Raw genomic sequence first — 26,251 nt, forward strand, 5'->3', positions numbered from 1 at the left:
GCCCTCTTTGTGCATTTCTTATTTTAAAATAATAAATGTGATACTTTCATAGTCAGAAAAAGCAATGGTGTTAATGGTGTTATTTTGGCATTTTTATTAATAAAAGATTGTTATATTGCTATACATTTTCATATTAGCCAGTTATTTCACACAGAGAATAAAGAAAGTGTTACCAGTAGACTTATTTGTCCAAGAAAGTACACTTCTTCCCTTTTGCATTCTGAAATGAAATCTTGAATCTTTTGAGCTTTCAATCCTGTGCCCTCTCTAGGACTATAGGTGGGTTGAGGCTGAGACGAACCGTAGGCTGCTCTTGGTGACAGCTCCTACAGTGGAAAGAGGGGTACTTGGCAGGGGTCCGGAGGAGTAGGAAGCCTCCGTGATGGGGATGAGGTCATTCAAAAGTCACATGTTCTTGAGACAGAGGCTTTGTGTACTAAACATCACCATAAAGTGATATCAACCCTGAATTAAAGAAGCAGTTATTCGTTTTTCACCTGAGCCCCTAAGTCTTGTTCTGTGAAACCAGTGAAGGGCTATTCGAAAGTATACTTTCTAGTACAGCTCTCGCTGGCTTGAAAGATGAAACTCTCCTTAGTCATTCCGAAGCATTACTGCAGTCCAGATGTATAGTTCATATCTTCCAGCAAACGTCTGTGGGAATTATTTCCTCCCAGAGGTATTAGATTATATTTTTCCAAGTCAACTCTTCCTGGCTGCCCTTCAAGGTTCTAAAGATTCTCTACTATTGTGATGTAACTAGTAAGAGGCAAAACCATGAGAATCAGAGGTAAGTGCTTATCAAAGGAATAGAACCAAGAGGACAGATTCTACTCAAACAATGCCATCCTTAAATGGAGGTCAACGGTTTGTCTGTTTATAGGAATGTGTCTAATCTGTATCTGTATCTATGTCTGTGTCTATGTTTATATCATCAGACATACACATATGTGTGCATATGAACACACATGGCAGAGTTCTTTCAACAAAGCCAAATAAGAAAGTTAAACTATAGCTGAGTCTGTACAAGTCCACAATCTTGATAAGAAAAAGTTCAGCAGTAGTTAATTAAGCTGTTTTTGTGTACACAAACTACCCTGTATTGGATATAACTGGGGAATATGAAATAGTGAGAATGAGGCTATTGAAATACCACAGGAGAAGATAAAAAGTTCACTATGGAAGTCAGTCTTCCAGAGGAAAGACCTGAAGTGAAAAAGAGTCTTTCTGGAAGATAATACTAGATATGGATTATTGAAGAGGAGACGTAAAAAATTCCAAGTAAAGGAACAGTAGAGGAAAAACACAAAAGCAGGGTGGCTGTGATTTGTGGAAGATGTGAGGAAACTTGGTGAGACACAAATTTAGGGGTCAGAGAGTGCTGGTGAGACTGGTGGGGACACCATGGTTACTTGGGTGAATATTTTCTCATTTTATGGGAATTTCAGGATGTTAATCGTCCTTGGCCACTGGGTAATAAAAGGCAGTAGCTCTTTCCAGTCATTGTGACAACCAAAAAAGTCCCACAAGTTTCCAAACATCCTCCATGGGAGATTTATCATCCTGTCTGAAGAACCACTGGGCTAGATAATGAGAGCTTCTGAATGCCAGCATGAAATGCCAGGATGCTGTCAGGTTTTTATGTGTGAAATAGTTCTGTTTTTATTTTCCTATTTATGTGAGCGTACGTAAAACTTTACTTTTCTTAATGGTATTTACAACCCATCCACATCTGTATTTTCTGTGGCTAAATTCAGTTCAGAGTTAATTCAAATTAATTATGATTCCTATGGCATTCATTACATACTGCCTTAACCTTAGTTTATTGCTGTTTATAATTTATTTATAGCAGGTTTGGGTGAAACTTAGGGGAACCAAGGGGTTCATCAACATCTGGAACAATTTTTCAAAAATTTCGGATTTACTAAAACCCAAACATGCTGCCAAGCACCTCTTCCCACCCTCTTTCTCTAAACTTTGAAAACACATATATTTTAGAGAACATTGATTCCATGTGTTTTTAATTCATTTTAGTTTGTATCATCAAAATTTTTAAAAAAGTGATTTGGCATCCAGGAAACCCATTGAGCCTTTAAAATAAATAAACTTTTAACAGCTTAAAAATATCACACAAATATCTTGAAACAGTCAAAGGATAAAGTTTTGATGGATACTGATTGAGATTGAAATTTGGCAAAATTATTTTTCCACATTGATTTATAATGTTTCATCCAACTTCCAATCCACAATCTGGAGAGAATGAATTGAGTAAGTTAATCTTAGGAAAAAAATTCTCTTCACCAAGACATACATCATTAGGGAGAAAATATTTAAAAATCAACGTGAATCATGGTGTGTTAACTTTTAATATTGGGGATTTTTACTATATATTTGGTGATAATGTAAGAAACTTTTAGGACAAAATGGAACATGTGAGAAGTAACAAGGATAATGTAATTTGAAGAGGAAAATAAATTTAGTTATGAGTGACTTATGATTGTGACATAAGTCAGTGATTCCTATGATTTGAGAGAAGATTGAAGATTAGCCTCTCTCTGTCTCTCTCACACACACATGCGCGCGCGCACACACACACACACACACACACAGAGAGGGAGAGAACTATGTAAATATCCTGGTTCATTTATTAATGTAAATTCCACTACACCAATTAGACTGAGACAAAAGAGTTAAGTGATACAGAATAGATAACAGTCCTATTTAAGCCTGTCTATTTGAAATAACTCGTGAAAATTTTCAAGAGGATTACAGAGATGACTTTTGAGCATTTGAAAGTAAGAACTCTGGAGTTACTCTAAATAATACAGATATAGATTATTTAACAAAGTTGGTGAAAAATGTCAAATGTTATTGGTATGGTAATGGAAATTTAAATGAAATGCCATTTTTTTCACGTTAGAAAAGATGTTTATCTGAAGAATATCTTAGGATCTTCCACATCTTTCTTCCATATTATTCAAGTTCTCCAATAGGAATATTCATATGTTGCTGATAAAAATGTAAAATAAATTTGAAGATGTATATTGAATTTAAAAATGTTAATACAGTAGTCCCTCCTTATGCAAGGTTTTTACTTTCTGTGGTTTCAGTTACCCTTGGTCAACCACAATCTGAAAATACTAAATGGAAAATTCCAGAAATAAACAATTCATAAGTTTTAAATTGTGTACCATTCTGAGAAACATGATCAAATTTCCGCCATCCCATTCTGTCCCACCTGGGTAGTGAATAATCCCTTTGTCTAGCGTATCCACCCAGTAGACGCTACTAGTTAGTTACCTAGTAGCTGTCTTGGTGTCAGATTGACTGTTGTGGTATCTCAGTGTTTGTGTTCAAATAACCTTTATTTTACTTAATAATTGCTTCAAAGTGCAAAAGTAGTGAGGCTGGCATATTGTTATAATTGTTCTTTTTTATTAGTTGTTGTTAATCTTTTACTGTTCCTAATTTTTAAATGAAACTTTGTCATACGTATGTATGTATAGGAAAAAAACAGTATATATGGGGTTCAGTACTATATCTGGTTTCAACCATCCACCTATCTCCTGTGGATAAGTGGGGGGACTACTGTAATCTTTAACCCAGTAATTCTACTCTTGAGAATGATTATATGTTCAGTTGAGGCAAAAAAATGTGAAACAATCTAAGTGTCTAAACATAAGGAAGGGTTAAACATCTTATAATGTCCACACAACGGAAAAATAATGTTCATGAAAGGTTTATGATAAATTAGAGATATGTTTATGTAAAGTGCAATACAAAATATGGCAGTGTTTCAAGTTACATAGAAGAAATATGGAATACACAAAGAAGAACATATATAAAAGCAATAGTGATTTTATTCTATTCATTTCATAGCACTGAGTCAGTACTGGTGGCAGAACTCAAGTATTCAATAGTTCCTAACTTTATTTTAGCAGACCGTAAGTGCTCAGTAAATGGAGGCTATTTTTTATATTAAAGTTCTCAAATTAATCACATGTAAAGTTATTTTTCTTCTTTAATAAAAAGGAAATTATTGGAGGAAAAGTAAGACTTTTCTCATAGCATTTGAGAATAAAAGTTACGTGGTTACCTAATTTTAAAAGCTAAAGTTTCAGAAACATAAAGATTTTTGAATAGAAAAATCTTCATACTTTAAATTACAATTTGAATTAGGTTTAATAATTGTGAAAATTAATTTCTCCATTAAAAGGTAAATTCTTACATTAACATTTTTACTATGTGTAGTTGGCATATTGAATCTGAGGGCCAAGTTGCATGCCCTAGTCAAGCCAGACTGAACTACCATTGCCAATAGGAGCAAGAAGTCCAGTATATTCCCCTCCAAGGTCCCATTATTTTTCTTTTATACTCCTATGAGTCCCGATTTTCAGTGATCTAGAAAGTGGAAGAGAATTCTCTGATTTATTCCTAGTTCAGTATGCCAGCTGTGGCAGAGGGTTCCTGTCTCCAGAGTGGAAGCTGCCTTCCTGGGCTGTGTTGGAAACAAGAAAGGTGGTGCAGAGTTCCCTGTGCAGCAGTCATTCTGAGTTCTGAATCAATCCTGCCTAGTTCTGGAAAGGTGTACTCTCCCAGTTTCTAGGATCCCTCTGATTTTAAAAAGAATTCCCCACGAACTTATCAGTGCCTTCAAGGTCAAAGTTCTATCAATTCCTGAGCCAAAGCATTTCCGTGGGGCAAAGGCTACCTACAGGAGAGAATCAGGGCACATTTTGATGCCCATCATCTTTCAGGTAAGTAATGATGATGAGCGGGGCTCCAGTGGAAATAGCCATTGAGTAAGGCTGATTAAGCAGCCAAGCTGTATCCTGAGGGAAACATGGGCAAAGGAAAGCATCAGATTTCCTGGATCAAAGCTATCCTGAGCTCAGGGACTGGGCTAACTGTCTCAGATTCAGCCCTCTCAGGAAAAGGAATGTAGATTCTTATTTCAGTCTCAAAGAAACTCTGGGCTTTAGAGAACTGAGTCTCCAGTGTTTCAACCCTGTCAGCATTCTGCACTACTATTAGGTTGAACTACATGAAATGGTTATTTTTGTAAGTCACCAATGGTTGGATGTTGGCAGTCTCATAAGGTTCATTCTAATAGTTCCTGGGACACAAATGACTCGAAGTAGGTCAAGACAGGTTCAGCACTTGTACTGTGCATGTTAGTGTGAGTCCTCCAAGAAGCAGATGCCAAGATGGAATAAAACAGGCAAGGATTTTATTAGGAGGAAATGCCTGCATGTAAAAGAAGTCGGAAGAGAGTTGAGCCAGTCATCAGAATGTGATGCTAGTTTGACCTCAAGTGAAGGAGAGAGGGAGAGAAAGTTGGCTGCAAGCCTCCTAGATTTCTATATGGTCTTGGGAAGGTTTGATAAAACTTTAGGGGAGTTCTCGAGCCAGTCAGCCAAAAAGAAGTCTCACGTCTCCCAGAGACAGGTCATTGGCAGGAAGCAGCCTATGGGAGATGTGGCCATGACACAAATGCAGGGATAGGTTTCAGGGATTGGCGGCTGGGGCCTCAGTCAAACACAGTTCTTGTGGGTGGAAGCCCACCAGGTGTATTCTCATGCCTACCACACCCTGAGACACAGAAGCACAGATGATACCCTGATTCATTCCAGGCCTTGCTCACTCCCTTCACCCTCTACCTTTGTTTTAACCATATTTTAGGAGTCTCGTTGTTCATCGTTGCCTCATGAGGCCGTCTAAATCTACCCTGACTTTTATGGAGAGGAAGTTGGTGACAGAGACTAGGACTATGGTCCTTTCTATTACAGAAAATCATTGGCTCCTCATGCAAATTGGCCCACCCCTTATCATTGCTGTGCATATTAGAGGAGGGAGTACTTTGACAAGTAAAACAAAAATCTCTTATTTTTTATTTCCAAGCACAAGGTTCAGTGTGACAAAAACCTGCAAAAGTAATAGAGGCTCTTAAAATATGCTTTGGATGACCTTTCCAATGCCTGTGTAGAGCATCTAGCTGCTTTTTGTCCCTATCGAAGGAGAAATTGCATCTGCTAGGGCTCCCAGATGCACAGCTAACAGCCTATTAAAAGAAAACTCAAACAATAACAAAGTTAACACTTACCAAATGTGCAAGTAAAACCTTATATTATCAAATACCCTCTCTAAATATCATTTAATTTTTATATAATCAAATGTGAAATTTGAAAGTGAAATCTATATAGATCTATATCTTATAGATGTGCTAACACGTTAGAAATAAAACAGAATGCACTTTAAGTTTTTACTAGGAAAATTAAAATGGAAATTGAAAAATTATTTAGGTAAACCAAATTGAAGATTATTTTGGGTCTAGCTTAGTTTCTTTGCTAATACAAAGTGTGTGTGTTGGGACAAAGAAGTTAACCAAGCTTTTTGGATAATTTTTCATTCTGTATCTATTTCCCTGGTATGTAGCTAGTATTCTTTTGGGAGAATTTTTTAACCAAGATCTTAAAAAGTACACATAAATTAAGCTTATGTGCAAAACAAAGACAAAAAAGAAAAATTGTAAAAATAAATGTTTAAAGGAAGAACTTCTTCTATTTGAAGAAGAGGTTAAAACTATCCACAGAAAGCATCCAGGAGATCTGGCAAACATGCCCTTGCATTTTCCCTACACAAAAGACAGTGTCTTACACAATTCTTCCATTCACTCATGGGCTCACGTCTGTTGGCCACCCATGCTCCCTGAAGACAGCTTATGGAACTGGATTGCATCAGCAAGGCGTGATGGATGAGCAGGGACATCACCAGGGAGGGAGTACTCTGCCTTTGGCTTGGCTTAGTGTCAGATGTGAAGGAAAGAGGAGCAGTAAATTTGGAAACTATGTTGGAAGAAACTAAAATTTATTTTTAATCTCTGTAAGTTCCAAAGAAGGAATAAAACCTGCAAATTTGATGGTGAGATGATAGGGCTAATTTGTAATGTAATTCATCAAAATACAGGAACTGGAGTTGAGCCCATCAGGCACGGGGAGATGCCTAGGAACAACTGCATTTTAATTTCCCAATTTGAGATTTCTTATATAGACTTCAAATTCTAATTCTACAAGTGTAACTAGAAAGTCAGAAAAACTACAGTCTTCTTTAAACTTTGCTTTGTGATCCAGCTAGGTTTTGATATGATATTGGAACAAAACCTCCTTGAATAGGGGGTTAAACAGAAATGAAAAGGATTTAACATATCAGCCCATAAATTTAATTAAGGGCTAAAACCTAGCAGTGTCACAGGAAGCTTAACAAGCTTCAGAGGGATTTACCAAATTAATTTTGTCGATGCTACCAATTAATAGCTGCATTTAGAGCTGAAAGCTGTGAGGAGAGATATTTGCAAGGATAGTTACGGGATTTCCTTGATTCTTGTGTCATCTTGCCACCAAGATTGTGCTTGTGTCTATTGGTTTTGTCGAATGCATTTTTGTGGCAATGTCTCTCTGCTCGTTTTACAGTAATTCTCAGTAGGCTGTGCAAGGACAATACAGTACTTCAGTGATGCTGTACTCTCATTTAGGCAAATAGGATCCTGAACTGCCAATTAAATTGATGCTAACAGGATCAAAGAAGGGCTTTTCATAACTATTTTGGCAATCAACATACATTGTTGATGACGTAGTATGTGGAAAGCCCTGCACTGGTGATAATGGTGGATACAAAATTGTATCATTTATAGATCCTGTCCTTATTGATTTACAGTTCATATGTAGGATAAGACATACCCAAATGACTAGAATAGAAAGTATAAAATGAAAAGTATAGAAATAAAATATGGAAAAGTATATAAAATAGAAAGTGTAAAATTGCAAAACAATTGTGGATGGTTCGAGAAAGTCAGAGGGGGTGAGAGATTACTTGCACATGTGATAGAAATAAGGCTCTCTTCAGAGACGAGGAAAGAAATTCAAGACAGCAGAAAGTGTGAACAAATTGTGATGTTAAAAATGTCGGAGTATAGATTGGAATGAGCAAGTGATTCAATTGGGCTGGAGTAGAGGAGTCATTAAGAAGAGTAGGCAGAAAAAAATGTTGGAAAAATAGGATATGGGCCATGTCATAGGAGCTTGAGAATGGTAGAGAAAAGGGGGTTGACTCTATAATAGTGAAGAGCTAATAAATGTTTTTGAGCAGGTAAGTAGTTTATTCAGAATTGTGAGCAGGAAGAGTATACTGTAAAGTGGATTAGGACTGGAGGATATTCTGAGGGCAGAGAGACCCATAGGAGGCCTTTCTAGTATCAGTTGAAGGGTGATAGGGACTAAAGGACAGAGGAAGTGTTAACAGAGATAAGAATTATTTAGAAATATATTGCAGAATTGAAATGTATAGAATTTAGCTAAAACTTGGAGATGGAGGATAAGAGAAAAAAGTGAGAGACTTGATGTAGTTTATATATGTGTCCCTACTCAAATCTCATGTGAACTGCAATCCCCAGTAATGGAGGCAGGGCCTGGTGGGAGGTCATTCAATCACGGGGGTGGATTTCGCATGAATAGTTTAGTGCCTATCCTCTTGGTGCTGCCCTCTTGATACTGAGTGACTTCTTGGGAGATCTGGCTGTTAAAAACTGCATGGCACTTTGCTGTCTCTCTCTTGTGCCTGCTTTCACCATGTGAAGAACCTGCTGCCACTTTGCCTCCTGCCATGAGTAAAAGCTCCTTGAGGCCTCCCCAGAAGCAGCTGCCACCATGCTTTCTGTACAGCCTGCAGAATCATGAGTCAATTAAATTTCTTTTGTTATAAATTATTCAGTCTCAGGCATTTCTTTATAACAATATGAGAGGGAATTAATACAGAGGTGATACCAGAATGTTAAATCTTGATGCCCAGGAAGATGGCGTCACTATTAGTAAAACTGGAGAAGTCAAGAAGAGTAGCTGGATGAAGGGAGAAGGGGGCAAATATACTGAGTGTGAAGAGCATATGGGACAGGTGGATAGCTTCAGGAAGCAGCTGGAAATACACAGCTGAAATGTAAAGGAGAGAACTTGGCCTGGATTTCAGATATAGAGGCTTTTTTTTTTTTTTTTTTTTTTACTTTTTTTTTTTTTTAAATTTATTATTATTAAACTTCAAGTTGTAGGGTACATGTGCACAACGTGCAGGTTTGCTACATATGTATACTTGTGCCATGTTGGTGTGCTGCACCCATCAACTTGTCATTTACATCAGGTATAACTCCCAATGCAATCCCTCCCCCCTCCCCCCTCCCCATGATAGGCCCCGGTGTGTGATGTTCCCCTTCCCGAGTCCAAGTGATCTCATTGTTCAGTTCCCGCCTATGAGTGAGAACATGCGGTGTTTGGTTTTCTGTTCTTTTGATAGTTTGCTGAGAATGATGGTTTCCAGCTGCATCCATGTCCCTACAAAGGACACAAACTCATCCTTTTTTATGGCTGCATAGTATTCCATGGTGTATATGTGCCACATTTTCTTAATCCAATCTGTCACTGATGGACATTTGGGTTGATTCCAAGTCTTTGCTATTGTGAATAGTGCCGCAATAAACATACGTGTGCATGTGTCTTTATAGCAGCATAATTTATAATCCTTTGGGTATATACCTAGTAATGGGATGGCTGGGTCATATGGTACATCTAGTTCTAGATCCTTGAGGAATCGCCATACTGTTTTCCGCAATGGTTGAACTAGTTTACAATCCCACCAACAGTGTAAAAGTGTTCCTATTTCTCCACATCCTCTCCAGCACCTGTTGTTTCCTGACTTTTGAATGATCGCCATTCTAACTGGTGTGAGATGGTATCTCATCGTGGTTTTGATTTGCATTTCTCTGATGGCCAGTGATGATGAGCATTTTTTCATGTGTCTGTTGGCTGTATGAATGTCTTCTTTTGAGAAATGTCTGTTCATATCCTTTGCCCACTTTTTGATGGGGTTGTTTGTTTTTTTCTCGTAAATTTGTTTGAGTTCTTTGTAGGTTCTGGATATTAGCCCTTTGTCAGATGAGTAGATTGCAAAAATTTTCTCCCATTCTGTAGGTTGCCTGTTCACTCTGATGGTAGTTTCTTTTGCTGTGCAGAAGCTCTTTAGTTTAATGAGATCCCATTTGTCAATTTTGGCTTTTGCTGCTGTTGCTTTTGGTGTTTTAGACATGAAGTCTTTGCCCATGCCTATGTCCTGAATGGTACTACCTAGGTTTTCCTCTAGGATTTTTATGGTATTAGGTCTAACATTTAAGTCTCTAATCCATCTTGAATTAATTTTCGTATAAGGAGTAAGGAAAGGATCCAGTTTCAGCTTTCTACTTATGGCTAGTCAATTTTCCCAGCACCATTTATTAAATAGGGAATCCTTTCCCCATTTCTTGTTTCTCTCAGGTTTGTCAAAGATCAGATGGTTGTAGATGTGTGGTATGATTTCTGAGGACTCTGTTCTGTTCCATTGGTCTCTATCTCTGTTTTGGTACCAGTACCATGCTGTTTTGGTTACTGTAGCCTTGTAGTATAGTTTGAAGTCAGGTAGCGTGATGCCTCCAGCTTTGTTCTTTTGACTTAGGATTGTCTTGGAGATGCGGGCTCTTTTTTGGTTCCATATGAACTTTAAAGCAGTTTTTTCCAATTCTGTGAAGAAGCTCATTGGTAGCTTGATGGGGATGGCATTGAATCTATAAATTACCTTGGGCAGTATGGCCATTTTCACGATATTGATTCTTCCTATCCATGAGCATGGTATGTTCTTCCATTTGTTTGTGTCCTCTTTGATTTCACTGAGCAGTGGTTTGTAGTTCTCCTTGAAGAGGTCCTTTACATCCCTTGTAAGTTGGATTCCTAGGTATTTTATTCTCTTTGAAGCAATTGTGAATGGAAGTTCATTCCTGATTTGGCTCTCTGTTTGTCTGTTACTGGTGTATAAGAATGCTTGTGATTTTTGCACATTAATTTTGTATCCTGAGACTTTGCTGAAGTTGCTGATCAGCTTAAGGAGATTTTGGGCTGAGACAATGGGGTTTTCTAAATATACAATCATGTCGTCTGCAAACAGGGACAATTTGACTTCTCCTTTTCCTAACTGAATCCCCTTGATTTCTTTCTCTTGCCTGATTGCCCTAGCCAGAACTTCCAACACTATGTTGAATAGGAGTGGTGAGAGAGGGCATCCCTGTCTTGTGCCAGTTTTCAAAGGGAATTTTTCCAGTTTTTGCCCATTCAGTATGATATTGGCTGTGGGTTTGTCATAAATAGCTCTTATGATTTTGAGGTACGTTCCATCAATACCGAATTTATTGAGCGTTTTTAGCATGAAGGGCTGTTGAATTTTGTCAAAAGCCTTTTTTGCATCTATTGGAGGCCATTTTTATAGAAGTGTCAACTGGAGACAGAGGATTGAATAGATTGTTCAAAGGAATGAGGTAGTTGAGAAAGAGAAGTGAAAATGTTAAGGGTAAAAACTTGGATCATATGCATTTCAGGAGTGAAAGAAAGAAAAAACGAGAAATCATCAGAGGTTCTGGGAGGAGACCCAGAGAACAGTGTCTCGTTTGAAGCCAAGGGAAAAGAAGACAAAAAGAAAGTAATCAGCAGGAGAGAAAGAATGAGAGAACGGGGGAAAAGAGTACTGAATCTTGGTGTTTGTTCACTTAGGCTTCAAGTCCTTTGGATTTTTCATTTGAAATATTTTCTTTTTGGTCTGAATTATTCTTTTTGCACATTAGCTTTGCCCTAACCTAGGCAGCTTGCTCTCAAATTTGTTCTAAAAGACACAGTTGTTTTAATACTGTATACAGCCTCATTTGCAACTTCCTCAGTAATAAATAATAACTATATGTTAATGTTTCTTATGGGTCTGTAATGCACTAAGTTGTTTATATGCGTTTTTAAATTTGATTCTCATAAATAGGTGTGTCACTTTATTCTGACATTTAACAGATAAGGAAACTGAGCACATATAGGCTAAGTAATTTTCTTTTTTAATTATTTTTACTTTTATTTTATTTTTCAAATGAATCTGTATCTTTATTCATGGTTTAAGCATTATTTCCATTTAATTAAAAATGAATGCATCCCCTGGAACTTAAAGTAAAAGTTGAAGAAAAAAAATGAATGCATCTTTAATCTTTTATGGTTACAAATATGATGGAAAAATTGTTTCTACCTCAAAACCCTACTTTATGAATAATTAATGAAATATAGACATTGAAAAACATCTCTAAAATTGCATTTCCCAGGGATATATCTGTGTAACTCCTCATTCTTTTTTTTTGAAGTAAATTTTTAAATTAAATTCATGTTACATAATCAGTAAAATAATTTTTTCCTTAAATGGAAGATTTCCATCATCAAAGTGATAGTTAAAATTACAAGTTTCAAAAAAGATTTTATGGGTTTAATTTTTTTATTATTATACACTAAGTTCTAGGGTATATGTGCACAACGTGCAGGTTTGTTACATATGTATACATGGGCATATTGGTGTGCTGCACCCATTAACCCATCATTTACATGAGGCATATATCCTAATGCTATCTCTCCCCTCTCCCCCAACCCCATGACAGGCCACTGTGCATGATGTTACCCATCCTGTGTCCAAGTGTTCTCATTGTTCAATTCCCAGCTATGATTGAGAACATGCAGTGCTTGGTTTTCTGTCCTTGTGATAGTTTGCTCAAAATAATGGTTTCCAGCTTCATTTATGTCCCTACAAAGACATGCACTCATCCTTTTTTATGGCTGCATAGTATTCCATGGTGTATATGTGCCACATTTTCTTAATCCAGTCTGTCATTGATGGACATTTGGGTTAGTTCCAAGTCTTTGCTATTGTGAATAGTGCCACAATAAACATACGTGTGCATGTGTCTTTATAGCAGCATGATTTATAATCCTATGGGTATATACCTAGTAATGGGATGGCTGGGTCAAATGGTATTTCTAGTTCTAGATCCTTGAGGAATCGTCAAAGTGTCTTCCACAATGGTTGAACTAGTTTACAGTCCCACCAACAGTGTAAAAGTGTTCCTATTTCTCCACATCGTCTCCAGCACCTGTTGTTTCCTGACTTTTTAATGATCGCCATTCTAACTGGTGTGAGATGGTATCTCATTGTGGCTTTGATTTGCATTTGTCTGATGACCAGTGATGATGAGCATTTTTTCATGTGTCTGTTGGCTGCATAAATGTCTTCTTTTGAGAAGTGTCTGTTCATATCCTTTGCCCACTTTTTGATGGGGTTGTTTTATTTTTTCTTGTAACTTTAAGTTCTTTGTAGATTCTGGATATTAGCCCTTTGTCAGATGGGTAGATTGCAAAAATTTTCTCCCATTCTGTAGGTTGCCTGTTCACTGTATGGTAGTTTATTTTGCTGTGCAGAGGCTCTTCAGTTTAATTAGATCCATTTGTCAATTTTGTCTTTTGTTGCCATTGCTTTTGGTGTTTTAGTCATGAAGTCCTTGCCCATGCCTATGTCCTGAATGGTATTGCCTAGATTTTCTTCTAGGGTTTTTATGGTTTTAGGTCTAACATTTAAGTCTCTAATCCATCTTGAATTAATTTTTGTATAAGGTATAAGGAAGGGATCCAGTTTCAGCTTTCTACATATAGCTAGCCAGTTTTCCCAGCACCATTTATTAAACAGGGAATCCTTTCCCCATTTCTTGTTTTTATCAGGTTTGTCAAGGATCAGATGGCTGTAGATGTGTGGTATTATTTCTGAGGGTTCTGTTCTGTTCCATTGGTCTGTATCTCTGTTTTGGTACCAGTACCATGCTGTTTTGGTAACTGTAGCCTTGTAGTATAGTTTGAAGTCAGGTAGCATGATGCCTCCAGGTTTGTTCTTTTTGGTTAGGATTGTATTGGCAATGTGGGCTCTTTTTTGATTCCGTATGAACTTTAAAGTAGCTTTTTCCAATTCTGTGAAGAAAGTCATTGGTAGCTTGATGGTGATGGCATTGAATCTGTAAATTACCTTGGGCAGTATGGCCATTTTCACAATATTGATTCTTCCTATCCATGAGCATGGAATGTTCTTCCATTTGTTTGTGTCCTCTTTTATTTCACTGAGCAGTGGTTTGTAGTTCTCCTTGAATAGGTCCTTTACATCCCTTGTAAGTTGGATTCCTAGGTATTTTATTCTCTTTGAAGCAATTGTGAATGGAAGTTCATTCATGATTTGGCTCTCTGTTTGTCTGTTACTGGTGTATAGGAAAGCTTGTGATTTTTGCACATTGATTTTGTATTCTGAGACTGCTGAAGTTGCCTATGAGTTTAAGGAGATTTTGGGCTGAGACAATGGGGTTTTCTAAATATACAATCATGTCATCTCCAAACAGGGACAATTTGACTTCCTCTTTCCTAATTAAATACCCTTTATTTCTTTCTCCCGACTGATTGCCCTTGCCAGAACTTCCAACACTATGTTGAATAGGAGTGGTGAGAGAGGGCATCCCTGTCTTGTGCCAGTTTTCAAAGGGAATGCTTCCAGTTTTTGCCCATTCAGTATGATATTGGCTGTGGGTTTGTCATAAAGAGCTCTTATTATTTTGAGATCTGTCCCATCAATACCTAATTTATTGAGAGTTTTTAGCATGAAAGGCTGTTGAATTTTGTCAAAGGCCTTTTCTGCATCTATTGAGATAATCATGTGGTTTTTGTCTTTGGTTCTGTTTCTATGATGGATTATATTTATTGATTAGCCTTGCATCCCAGGGATGAAGCCCACTTGATCATGGTGGATAAGCTTTTTGATGTGCTGCTGGATTTGGTTTGCCAGTATTTTATTGAGGAATTTTGCCTTGATGTTCATCAGGGATATTGGTCTAAAATTCTCTTTTTTTGTTGTCTCTGCCAGGCTTTGGTATCAGGATGATGTTGGCCTCATAAAATGAGTTAGGGAGGATTCCCTCTTTTTCTGTTGATTGGAATAGTTTCAGAGGAATGGTACCATCTCCTCTTTGTACCTCTAGTAGAATTTGGCTGTGAATCCATCTGGTCCTGGACTTTTTTTGGTTGGTAGGCTATTAATTATTGCCTCAGTTTCAGAGCCTGTTATTGGTCTATTCAGGGATTCAACTTCTTCCTGGTTTAGTCTTGGGTGTGTGTATGTGTCCATGAATGTATCAATTTCTTCTAGATTTTCTAGTTTATTTGTGTAGAGGTGTTTAAAGCATTCTCTGATGGTAGTTTGTATTTCTGTGGGAATGGTGGTGATACCCCTTTATCATTTTTTATTGCGTCTATTTGATTCTTCTCTCTTTTCTTCTTTATTAGTCTTGGTAGCAGTCTATCAATGTTGTTGATGTTCTCAAAAAACCAGCTCCTGGATTCATTGATTTTTTGAAGGGTTTTTTTGTATCTCTATCTCCTTCAGTTCTGCTCTGATCTTAGTTATTTCTTGCCTTCTGTTAGCTTTTGAATTTGTTTGCTCTTGCTTCTCTAGTTCTTTTAATTGTGACGTTAGGCTGTCAATTTAATATCTTTCCTGCTTTCTCTTGTGGGCATTTAGTGCTATAAATTTCCCTCTACACACTGCTTTAAATGTTTCCCAGAGATTCTGGTATGTTATGTCTTTGTTCTGATTGGTTTCAAAGAACATCTTTATTTCTGCCTTCATTTTGTTATGTACCCAGTAGTCATTTAGGAGCAGGTTGTTCAGTTGCCTTGTAGTTGTGTGGTTTTGAGTGAGTTTCTTTAATCCTGAGTTCTAGTTTGATTGCACTGTGGTCTGAGAGACAATTTGTGATAATTTCTGTTCTTGTACATTTGCTGAGGAGTGCTTTACTTCCAACTATATGGTCAATTTTGGAATAAGTGCAATGTGAAGCTGAGAAGATTATATATTCTGTTGATTTGGGGTGGAGAGTTCTGTAGATGTCTATTAGGTCTGCTTGGTGCAGAGCTGAGTTCAATTCCTGGATATTTGTTAACTTTCTGTCTCATTGATCTGTCTAATGTTGACAGTAGGGTGTTACAGTCTCCCATTATTGTGTGGGAATCTACATCTCTTTGTATGTCTCTAAGGACTTGCTTTATGAATCTGGGTGCTCCTGTATTGGGTGCATATATATTTAGGATAGTTAGCTCTTCTTGTTGAGTTGATCCCTTTACCATTATGTAATGGCCTTCTTTGTCTCTTTGATTGTTGTTGGTTTAAAGTCTGTTTAATCAGAGACTAGGATTACAAACCCTGTTTTTGTTTTGTTTTCCATTTTCTTGGTAGATCTTCCTCCATCCCTTTATTTTGAGCCTGTGTGCATCTTTGCATGTGAGATGGGTCTCCTGAATACAGCACACTGATAGGTCTTGACTCTTTATCCAATTTGCCATCTGTGTCTTTTAATTGGAGCATTTAGCCCATTTACATTTAAGGTTAATATTGCTATGTGTGAATTTGATATGTCGTTATGATGTTAATTGGTTATTTTGACCTTGAGTTGATGCAGTTTCTTCCTAGCATCAGTGGCCTTTACAATTTGGCATATTTTTGCAGTGGCTGGTATAAGTTGTTCCTTTCCATGTTTAGTGCTTCCTTCAGGAGCTCTTGTAAGGCAGGCATGGTGGTTACAAAATCTCTCAACATTTGCTTGTCTGTAAAAGATTTTATTTCTCCTTTATTTATGAAGCTTAGTGTGGCTGGATATGAAATTCTGGGTTGAAAATTCTTTTCTTTAGGGATGTGGAATTCTCTTCTGACTTGTAGAGTTTCTGCCAAGAGATCCACTGTTAGTCTTATGGGCTTCTCTTTGTGGTTAACCCGACCTTTCTCTCTGGCTGCCCTTAGCATTTTTCCCTTCATTTCAACTTTGATGAATCTGACAATTATGTGTCTTGGAGTTGCTCTTCTCGAGGAGTATCTTTGTGGCGTTCTCTGTATTTGCTGAATTTGAATGTTGGCCTACCTTGCTAAGTTGGGGAAGTTCTGGATAATATCCTGAAAAGTGTTTTCCAAGTTGTTTCCATTTTCCCTGTCACTTTCAGGTACCCCAATAAGATGTAGATTTGGTCTTTTCACATATGCCATATTTCTTGAAGGCTTTGTTTATTTCTTTTTACTCTTTTTTCTCTAAACTTCTCTTCTTGCTTCATTTCATTCATTTGATCTTCAATCGCTGATACTGTTTCTTCCAGTTGGTCGAATTGGCTACTGAAGCTTGTGCATGCATCATGTAGTTCTTGTGCCACGGTTTTCAGCTCCTCAGGTCATTTAACGTCTTTTCTATGCTGTTTATTCTAGTTTGCCATTCGTCTAATCTTTTTTCAAGGTTTTTAGATTCTTTGCGATGGTTCAAACATCCTCCTTTAGCTTTGAGAAGTTTGTTATTACTGATCGTCTGAAGCCTTCTTCTCTCAACTCGTCAAAGTCATTCTCCATCTAGCTTTGTTCTGTTGCTGATGAGGTGCTGTGTTCCTTTGGAGGAGAAGAGGTGCTGTGGTTTTTAGAATTTTCAGCTTTTCTGCTCTGGTTTCTCCCCATCTTTGTGTTTTTATCTACCTTTGGTCTTTGATGATGGTGACGTGCAAATGGGGTTTTGGCGTGGATGTCCTTTCTGTTTGTTAGTTTTCCTTCTAACAGTCAGGTCCCTCAGCTGCCGGTCTGTTGGAGTTTGCTGGAGGTCCACTTCAGACCCTATTTGCCTGGGTATCACCAGAGGAGGCTGCAGAACAGCAAATATTGCAAAACGGCAAATGTTGCTGTCAGATCGTTCATCTGGAAGCTTTGTCTCAGACGGGCACCCAGTCGTATGAGGTGTCAGTTGGCCCCTACTGGGAGGTACCTCCCAGTTAGGCTACTCTGGCTTCAGGGACCCACTTGAGGAGGAAGTCTGTCCACTCTCAGATCTCATACTCCATGTTGGGAGAACCACTACTCTCTTCAAAGCTGTCAGACGGGGACATTTAAATTTGCAGAAGTTTCTGCTGCCTTTTGTTCAGCTATGCCCTGCCCACAGAGGTGGAATCTAGAGGCAGTGGGCCTTGTTGAGCTGTGGTGGGCTCCATCCAGTTCGAGCTTTCTGGCTGCTTTGTTTACCTACTCAAACCTCAGCAATGGCAGGCGCTCCTCCCCCAGCCTTGCTGTCGCCTTGCAGTTCGATCTCAGACTGCTGTGCTAGCAGTGAGTCAGGCTCAGTGGGTGTGGGACTGTCCAAGTCAGTCGCGGGATATAATCTCCTGGTGTACCGTTTGCTCAGTTGGAAATGCAGAGATCACCAGTCTTCTACATTGCTCATGCTGCGAGCTATAGACTGGAGCTATTCCTATTTAGCCATCTAGGAACCTCCAACCTGTTATTTTTATTTTTTAATTTTATTTTTAAAGAGCAATTTTAGGTTCACGGTGAAATTGAGAGGAAGCCCAGTGATTTTCCATATACTCCTGCCTGCACACACACATAGCCTCTCACATGATCAACATCCATCACCAAAGAGTACATTTGTTGCAATTGATTAAACCTACATTGTCACATCATAATCATTCAAAGTCCATATTTAACCTGAGAGTTCACTCTTGCTAGTGTACATTCTATGGATTTGGACAAATGTATAGTGACAGATAGTCATCATTAAAGTAACATGCAGACCATTTTCACTGCCCTAAAAAGCCTCTGTGCTTCACCTACTCATCCCTTGGCCCCACCCCTGGCAGCAACTGATCCCTTTTACTGTTGCCATATTTTTGAGGCTAAGTAATTTTCTTAATGTTTATAGACTGAGGGGTACATGTGCAAGTTTGCTACATGGATATATTGTGTAATGGTGAAGTGAGGGCTTCTAGTGCACCCATCACCTGAAGCGTGAACATTGTACTCAGTAGGTAATTTTTCAGCTCTTACCCCCTTTCCTTTCTTCCCGCCAGCTTAAGTAGTTTGTCCACGATCTGATAATTGATCAACGAACAAGTTTCTCTTAGTCCTAACCTTTAGCTACTAGTCTACATTATTTCCTTTGTGTGTGTACATGCCTTTACACACATAAAAGTACCAAAAACCTGAAAAAAATGTGTATCTGTGACATTGGTAGGTAAAGTAGTTAAGGTGGTTTGTAATAGAAGGTTAAATTGCTTCTTTGATAATGTTTATATATGTTTTCTTTCAATACGAATTTCTTTTTTAGCTCTTTCTTTTTTCTCATAAAGGTCATATGAATCAAATATTCATTTAATAATGAAAGTCAGATACATCATGGTTTTATAATAACAAAATCTGGAATTAGCCAAGAGAGGTTGAATTTAATATAACACATGGAATATTAATGGAAAAGAATCAATTTTTTAAATCCTGATCTTTCAGAAATGTGACATCAGGTCCTCATTCACAATTCGCAAAGCTCAGAAATCTGGCACGTTGGGCTCACAGAAAAGATGAACTGAAACATTACTGGTAAGCTCAAAATATCCAAGGAAATGGCAAATGTGTATGCTATAAAGAACTTCAGAGAGAAAAAAAGCAGCAAAATCATTTCTCATTTTTAGAAGTAATAAAATATTTTTAGAAAGACCACATTTTGATTGACTCTCTAGTTAAAACTTTTATGACTAGAGAATTATTTGAATCATCTGGTGATTTTTAAAAAATAAAGTGCTACTTCCCTATCCCTTAAAAAATCAACATCCATCACCAAAGAGTACATTTGTTGCAACTGATGAACCTACATTGTCACATCAAACTGTTTGCTTATCAATCTGGTTGGTTACTTGGGCAAATACTCATACTCATCCAGAAATAGGTTACACAGAGTATGAATTATCATGATCTCTCCTCCCCTTCTCCCTCTCTTCCTTGCTCTCACTCTTTTACCATGCTGATTTCTTTTCTCTTACTTCAGTGATTCCCAAGAAGGTAATCTAGTTTTGGTAATCATTTCTCAAGTAGAGGAGATTTAAAAGTCTGTAATCTCTCTCCTCAGCATAGCTGAATAAAAAATGGGCTGTTCTAGCTCCAGTCTCCAACTCCCAGCGCGAGTGACGCAGAAGACCGGTGATTTCTGCATTTTCAACTGTGCCTCTGCTGCTGACACCCAGGCAAACAGGGTCTGGAGTGGACCTCAAGCAATCTCCAATGGACCTACAGCTGAGGGTCCTGACTGTTAGAAGGAAAACTATCAAACAGGAAGGACACCTACACCAAAACCCCATCAGTATGTCACCATCATCATCAAAGACCAGAGGCAGATAAAACCACAAAGATGGGGAAAAAGCAGGGCAGAAAAGCTGGAAATTCAAAAAATAAGAGCGCATCTCCCCCAACAAAGGAGCGCAGCTCATCACCAGCAAGAGATCAAAGCTTGACGGAGAATGAATTTGACGAGATGAGAGAATAAGGCTTCAGTCCATCAAACTTCTCAGAGCTAAAAGAGGAATTATGTACCCAGCGCAAAGAAACTAAAAATCTTGAAAAAAAAGTGGAAGAATTGATGGCTAGAGTAATTAATGCAGAGAAGGTCATAAACGAAATGAAAGAGATGAAAACCATGACATGAGAAATACGTGACAAATGCACAAGCTTCAGGAACCGACTCAATCAACTGGAAGAAAGAGTATCAGCAATTGAGGATCAAATGAATGAAATGAAGCGAGAAGAGAAACCAAAAGAAAAAAGAAGAAAAACAAATGAACAAAGCCTGCAAGAAGTTTGGGATTATGTAAAAAGACCAAATCTACCTCTGATTGGGGTGCCTGAAAGTGAGGGGGAAAATGGAACCAAGTTGGAAAACACTCTTCAGGATATCATCCTGGAGTACTTCCCCAACCTAGTAGGGCAGGCCAACATTCAAATCCAGGAAATACAGAGAATGCCACAAAGATACTCCTCAAGAAGAGCAACTCCAAGACACATAATTGCCAGATTCACCAAAGTTGAAATGAAGGAAAAAATCTTAAGGGCAGCCAGAGAGAAAGGTTGGGTTACCCACAACGGGAAGCCCATCAGACTAACAGCAGATCTCTCAGCAGGAACTCTACAAGCCAGAAGAGAGTGGGGGCCAATATTCAACATTCTTAAAGAAAAGAATTTTCAACCCAGAATTTCATATCCAGCCAAACTAAGTTTCATAAGTGAAGGAGAAATAAAATCCTTTACAGATAAGCAAATGCTTAGAGATTTTGTCACCACTAGGCCTGCCTTACAAGAGACCCTGAAGGAAGCACTAAACATGGAAAGGAACAACCAGTACTAGCCATTGCAAAAACATGCCAAAATGTAAAGACCATCAAGGCTAGGAAGAAACTGCATCAACTAACGAGCAAAATAACCAGTTAATATCATCATGGCAGGATCAAGTTCACACATAACAATCTTAACCTTAAATGTAAATGGACTAAATGCTCCAATTAAAAGACACAGACTGGCATACTGGATAAAGAGTCAAGACCCATCAGTCTGCTGTATTCAGGAGACCCATCTCACACGCAGAGACATACATAGGCTCAAAATAAAGGGATGGAGGAAGATTTACCAAGCAAATGGAGAACACAAAAAAGCGGGGGTTGCAATACTAGTCTCTGATAAAACAGACTTTAAACCATCAAAGATCAAAAGAGACAAAGAAGGCCATTACAGAATGGTAAAGGGATCAATTCAACAGGAAGAGCTAACTATCCTATATATATATGCACCCAATACAGGAGCACCCAGATTCATAAAGCAAGTCCTTAGAGACTTACAAAGAGACTTAGACTCCCATACAATAATAATGGGAGACTTCAACACTCCACTGTCAACATTAGACAGATCAACGAGACGGAAAGTTAACAAGGATATCCAGGAATTGAACTCATCTCTGCAGCAAGCAGACCTAATAGACATCTATAGAACTCTCCAACCCAAATCAACAGAATATACATTCTTCTCAGCACCACATCGCACTTATTCCAAAATTGACCACATAATTGGAAGTAAAGCACTCCTCAGCAAATGTACAAGAACAGAAATTATCACAAACTGTCTCTCAGACCACAGTGCAATCAATCTAGAACTCAGGACTAAGAAACTCAATCAAAACCGCTCAACTACATGGAAACTGAACAACCTGCTCCTGAATGACTACTGGGTACATAACGAAATGAAGGCAGAAATAAAGATGTTCTTTGAAACCAATGAGAACAAAGATACAACATACCAGAATCTCTGGGACACATTTAAAGCAGTGTGTAGAGGGAAATTTTAGCACTAAATGCCCACAAGAGAAAGCAGGAAAGATCTAAAATTGACACTCTAACATCACAATTAAAAGAACTAGAGAAGCAAGAGCAAATGCATTCAAAAGCTAGCAGAAGGCAAGAAATAACTAGGATCAGAGCAGAACTGAAGAAGATAGAGACACAAAAAGCCCTTCAAAAAATCAATGAATCCAGGAGTTGGTTTTTTGAAAAGATCAACAAAATTGACAGACTGCTAGCAAGACTAATAAAGAAGAAAAGAGAGAAGAATCAAATAGACGCAATAAAGAATGATAAAGGGGATATCACCACCGACCCCACAGAAATACAAACTACCATCAGAGAATACTATAAACACCTCTACGCAAATAAACTAGAAAATCTAGAAGAAATGGATAATTTCCTGGACACTTATACTCTTCCAAGACTAAACCAGGAAGAAGTTGAATCCCTGAATAGACCACTAGCAGGCTCTGAAATTGAGGCAATAATTAATAGCCTACCAACCAAAAAAAGTCCAGGACCAGACGGATTCACAGCTGAATTCTACCAGAGGTACAAGGAGGAGCTGCTACCATTCCTTCTGAAACTATTCCAATCAATAGAAAAAGAGGGAATCCTCCCTAACTCATTTTATGAGGCCAACATCATCCTGATACCAAAGCCTGGCAGAGACACAACAAAAAAAGAGAATTTTAGACTAATATCCCTGATGAACATCGATGCAAAAATCCTCAATAAAATACTGGCAAACCAGATCCAGCAGCACATCAAAAAGCTTATCCACCATGATCAAGTGGGCTTCATCCCTGGGATGCAAGGCTGGTTCAACATTCGCAAATCAATAAACATAATCCAGCATATGAACAGAATCAAAGACAAGAACCACATGATTATCTCTATAGATGCAGAAAAGGCTTTTGACAAAATTCAACAGCCCTTCATGCTAAAAACGCTCAATAAATTCGGTATTGATGGAACGTACCTCAAAATAATAAGAGCTATTTATGACAAACCCACAGCCAATATCATACTGAATGGGCAAAAACTGGAAAAATTCCCTTTGAAAACTGGCACAAGACAGGGATGCCCTCTCTCACCACTCCTATTCAACATAGTGTTGGAAGTTCTGGCTAGGGCAATCAGGCAAGAGAAAGAAATCAAGGGGATTCAGTTAGGAAAAGAAGAAGTGAAATTGTCCCTGTTTGCAGATGACATGATTGTATATTTAGAAAACCCCATTGTCTCAGCCCAAAATCTCCTTAAGCTGATAAGCAACTTCAGCAAAGTCTCAGGATACAAAATTAATGTGCAAAAATCACAAGCATTCTTATACACCAGTAACAGACAAGCAGCGAGCCAAATCATGAATGAACTTCTATTCACAATTGCTTCAAAGAGAATAAAATACCTAGGAATCCAACTTACAAGGGATGTAAAGGACCTCTTCAAGGAGAACTACAAACCACTGCTCAGTGAAATAAAAGAGGACACAAACAAATGGAAGAACATACCATGCTCATGGATAGGAAGAATCAATATCGTGAAAATGGCCATACTGCCCAAGGTAATCTATAGATTCAATGCCATCCCCATCAAGCTACCAACGAGTTTCTTCACAGAATTGGAAAAAACTGCTTTAAAGTTCATATGGAACCAAAAAAGAGCCCGCATCTCCAAGACAATCCTAAGTCAAAAGAACAAAGCTGGAGGCATCACGCTACCTGACTTCAAACTATACTACAAGGCTACAGTAACCAAAACAGCATGGTACTGGTACCAAAACAGAGATATAGACCAATGGAACAGAACAGAGTCCTCAGAAATCATACCACACATCTACAGCCATCTGATCTTTGACAAACCTGAGAGAAACAAGAAATGGGGAAAGGATTCCCTATTTAATAAATGGTGCTGGGAAAATTGGCTAGCCATAAGTTGAAAGCTGAAACTGGATCCTTTCCTTACTCCTTATACGAAAATTAATTCAAGATGGATTAGAGACTTAAATGTTAGACCTAATACCATAAAAACCCTAGAGGAAAACCTAGGTAGTACCATTCAGGACATAGGCATCGGCAAGGACTTCATGTCTAAAACACCAAAAGCAACGGCAGCAAAAGCCAAAATTGACAAATGGGATCTAATTAAACTAAAGAGCTTCTGCACAGCAAAAGAAACTACCATCAGAGTGAACAGGCAACCTACAGAATGGGAGAACATTTTTGCAATCTACTCATCTGACAAAGGGCTAATATCCAGAACCTACAAAGAACTCAAACAAATTTACAAGAAAAAAACAACCCCATCAAAAAGTGGGCAAAGGATATGAACAGACATTTCTCAAAAGAAGATATTCATACAGCCAACAGACACATGAAAAAATGCTCATCATCACTGGCCATCAGAGAAATGCAAATCAAAACCACGATGAGATACCATCTCACACCAGTTAGAATGGCGATCATTAAAAAGGAAACAACAGGTGCTGGAGAGGATGTGGAGAAATAGGAACACTTTTACACTGTTGGTGGGATTGTAAACTAGTTCAACCATTATGGAAAACAGTATGGCGATTCCTCAAGGATCTAGAACTAGATGTACCATATGACCCAGCCATCCCATTACTGGGTATATACCCAAAGGATTATAAATCATGCTGCTATAAAGACACATGCACACGTATGTTTATTGCGGCACTATTCACAATAGCAAAGACTTGGAATCAACCCAAATGTCCATCAGTGACAGACTGGATTAAGAAAATGTGGCACATATACACCATGGAATACTATGCAGCCATAAAAAAGGATATTTGTGTCCTTTGTAGGGACATGGATGCAGCTGGAAACTATCATTCTTAGCAAACTATCACAAGAACAGAAAACCAAACACCGCATGTTCTCACTCATAGGTGGGAACTGAACAATGAGATCACTTGGACTCGGGAAGGGGAACATTACACACCGGGGCCTATCATGGGGAGCGGGGAGTGGGGAGGGATTGCATTGGGAGTTATACCTGATGTAAATGACGAGTTGATGGGTGCTGACGAGTTGATGGGTGCAGCACAGCAACATGGCACAAGTATACATATGTAACAAACCTGCACGTTATGCACATGTACCCTAGAACTTAAAGTATAATAATAATAAAAAATAAATTAAAAAAAATGGGCTGTTCTAATGCTTTGATAGCATCCATCTGTACCAAGCAGCCCATGTATCTGATACCACCTGCAATTCAGATTTACACAGTGTGAATTTTCACTTGGTACAATTACACTTCTTTATTGCTTTGAAGATGGCATAACAGACTTACCCACTTGATTGTTCAGGAGAGATGAAGATTGATGCTCTAACTTTATCTCATTCACTCACTGACAGCACAGAAGAATGACTGTCCAATGTCTGGTACTGTGAGTTCAAAGACATGGCTCGTATTTGTAGTAGTTATTACCTAAGGTGTCCTGCTCTTAGGTATAAAAACCCAAATGTATGTAATGTCTTATATTAACCAAACTTCTCTTTACTGTGTGTCCTATGCATTTGACCTCAGAATTGTATTTAGAGAGAAAACCTCCAAAACATGGAGCTTTGGGAAAGGAGATGTGTGTGAGTATTTGGGAGAAAAGTCTGTTTTGGAAGACATTATTTTATTATTCTATCCAGCCTTATTTTAAAAATACAGAAGTAACCTCTAAGCTAGGACTGGGCTGTCTTAATAAGCTTTTGACATATACTGTTGAATTTTGTTGAGTAGTCGAAGAAGCTTAATTTGTAACTTAGTGTTTGGTGAAAACTGAATGTTTAAAAGGTTAATTAAGTCATCTAGCAATTTATATCTTCGATATCTAGCAACTATTTATTCTTTGAATGAGTGAAACTATGTGGTTCTCTAATATTAGAGACAGAACAAAGGAAAATGAACTTACATGGTTTTTTCTCCCCTTTGGGAGAAATATTTAACATGCTATAGAGAACCTACAGTTTTTAAAGATCCTCAGACCTTTAATAAAACCCTTTTTGCTTAATTTCAAGCAATTTTTATACTTTTGATTTCATTAAAGCATATATCTCATTGATCTTTGGAAACACACATCAGAATTAAGTGGAATCACATTATCAATATGA

The 26,251-nt window shown here is 38.1% G+C and overlaps 1 long non-coding RNA gene across 1 annotated transcript in view; it reads left to right on the forward strand.

Annotated features, from left to right (window-relative positions):
• Positions 1–652: 652 nt before the first annotated feature.
• The window catches only part of LOC119620181 (uncharacterized), a 572,671-nt gene continuing 547,072 nt past the window's right edge, over positions 653–26,251 (forward strand). The window contains exon 1 of the long non-coding RNA XR_005236642.2: positions 653–790. This is a non-coding gene — a long non-coding RNA (uncharacterized lncRNA). The remainder of the gene's footprint in view (positions 791–26,251) is intronic.

This window comes from Chlorocebus sabaeus, chromosome 17 (assembly GCF_047675955.1).
Source record: "Chlorocebus sabaeus isolate Y175 chromosome 17, mChlSab1.0.hap1, whole genome shotgun sequence".
NCBI lineage: Eukaryota > Metazoa > Chordata > Mammalia > Primates > Cercopithecidae > Chlorocebus > Chlorocebus sabaeus.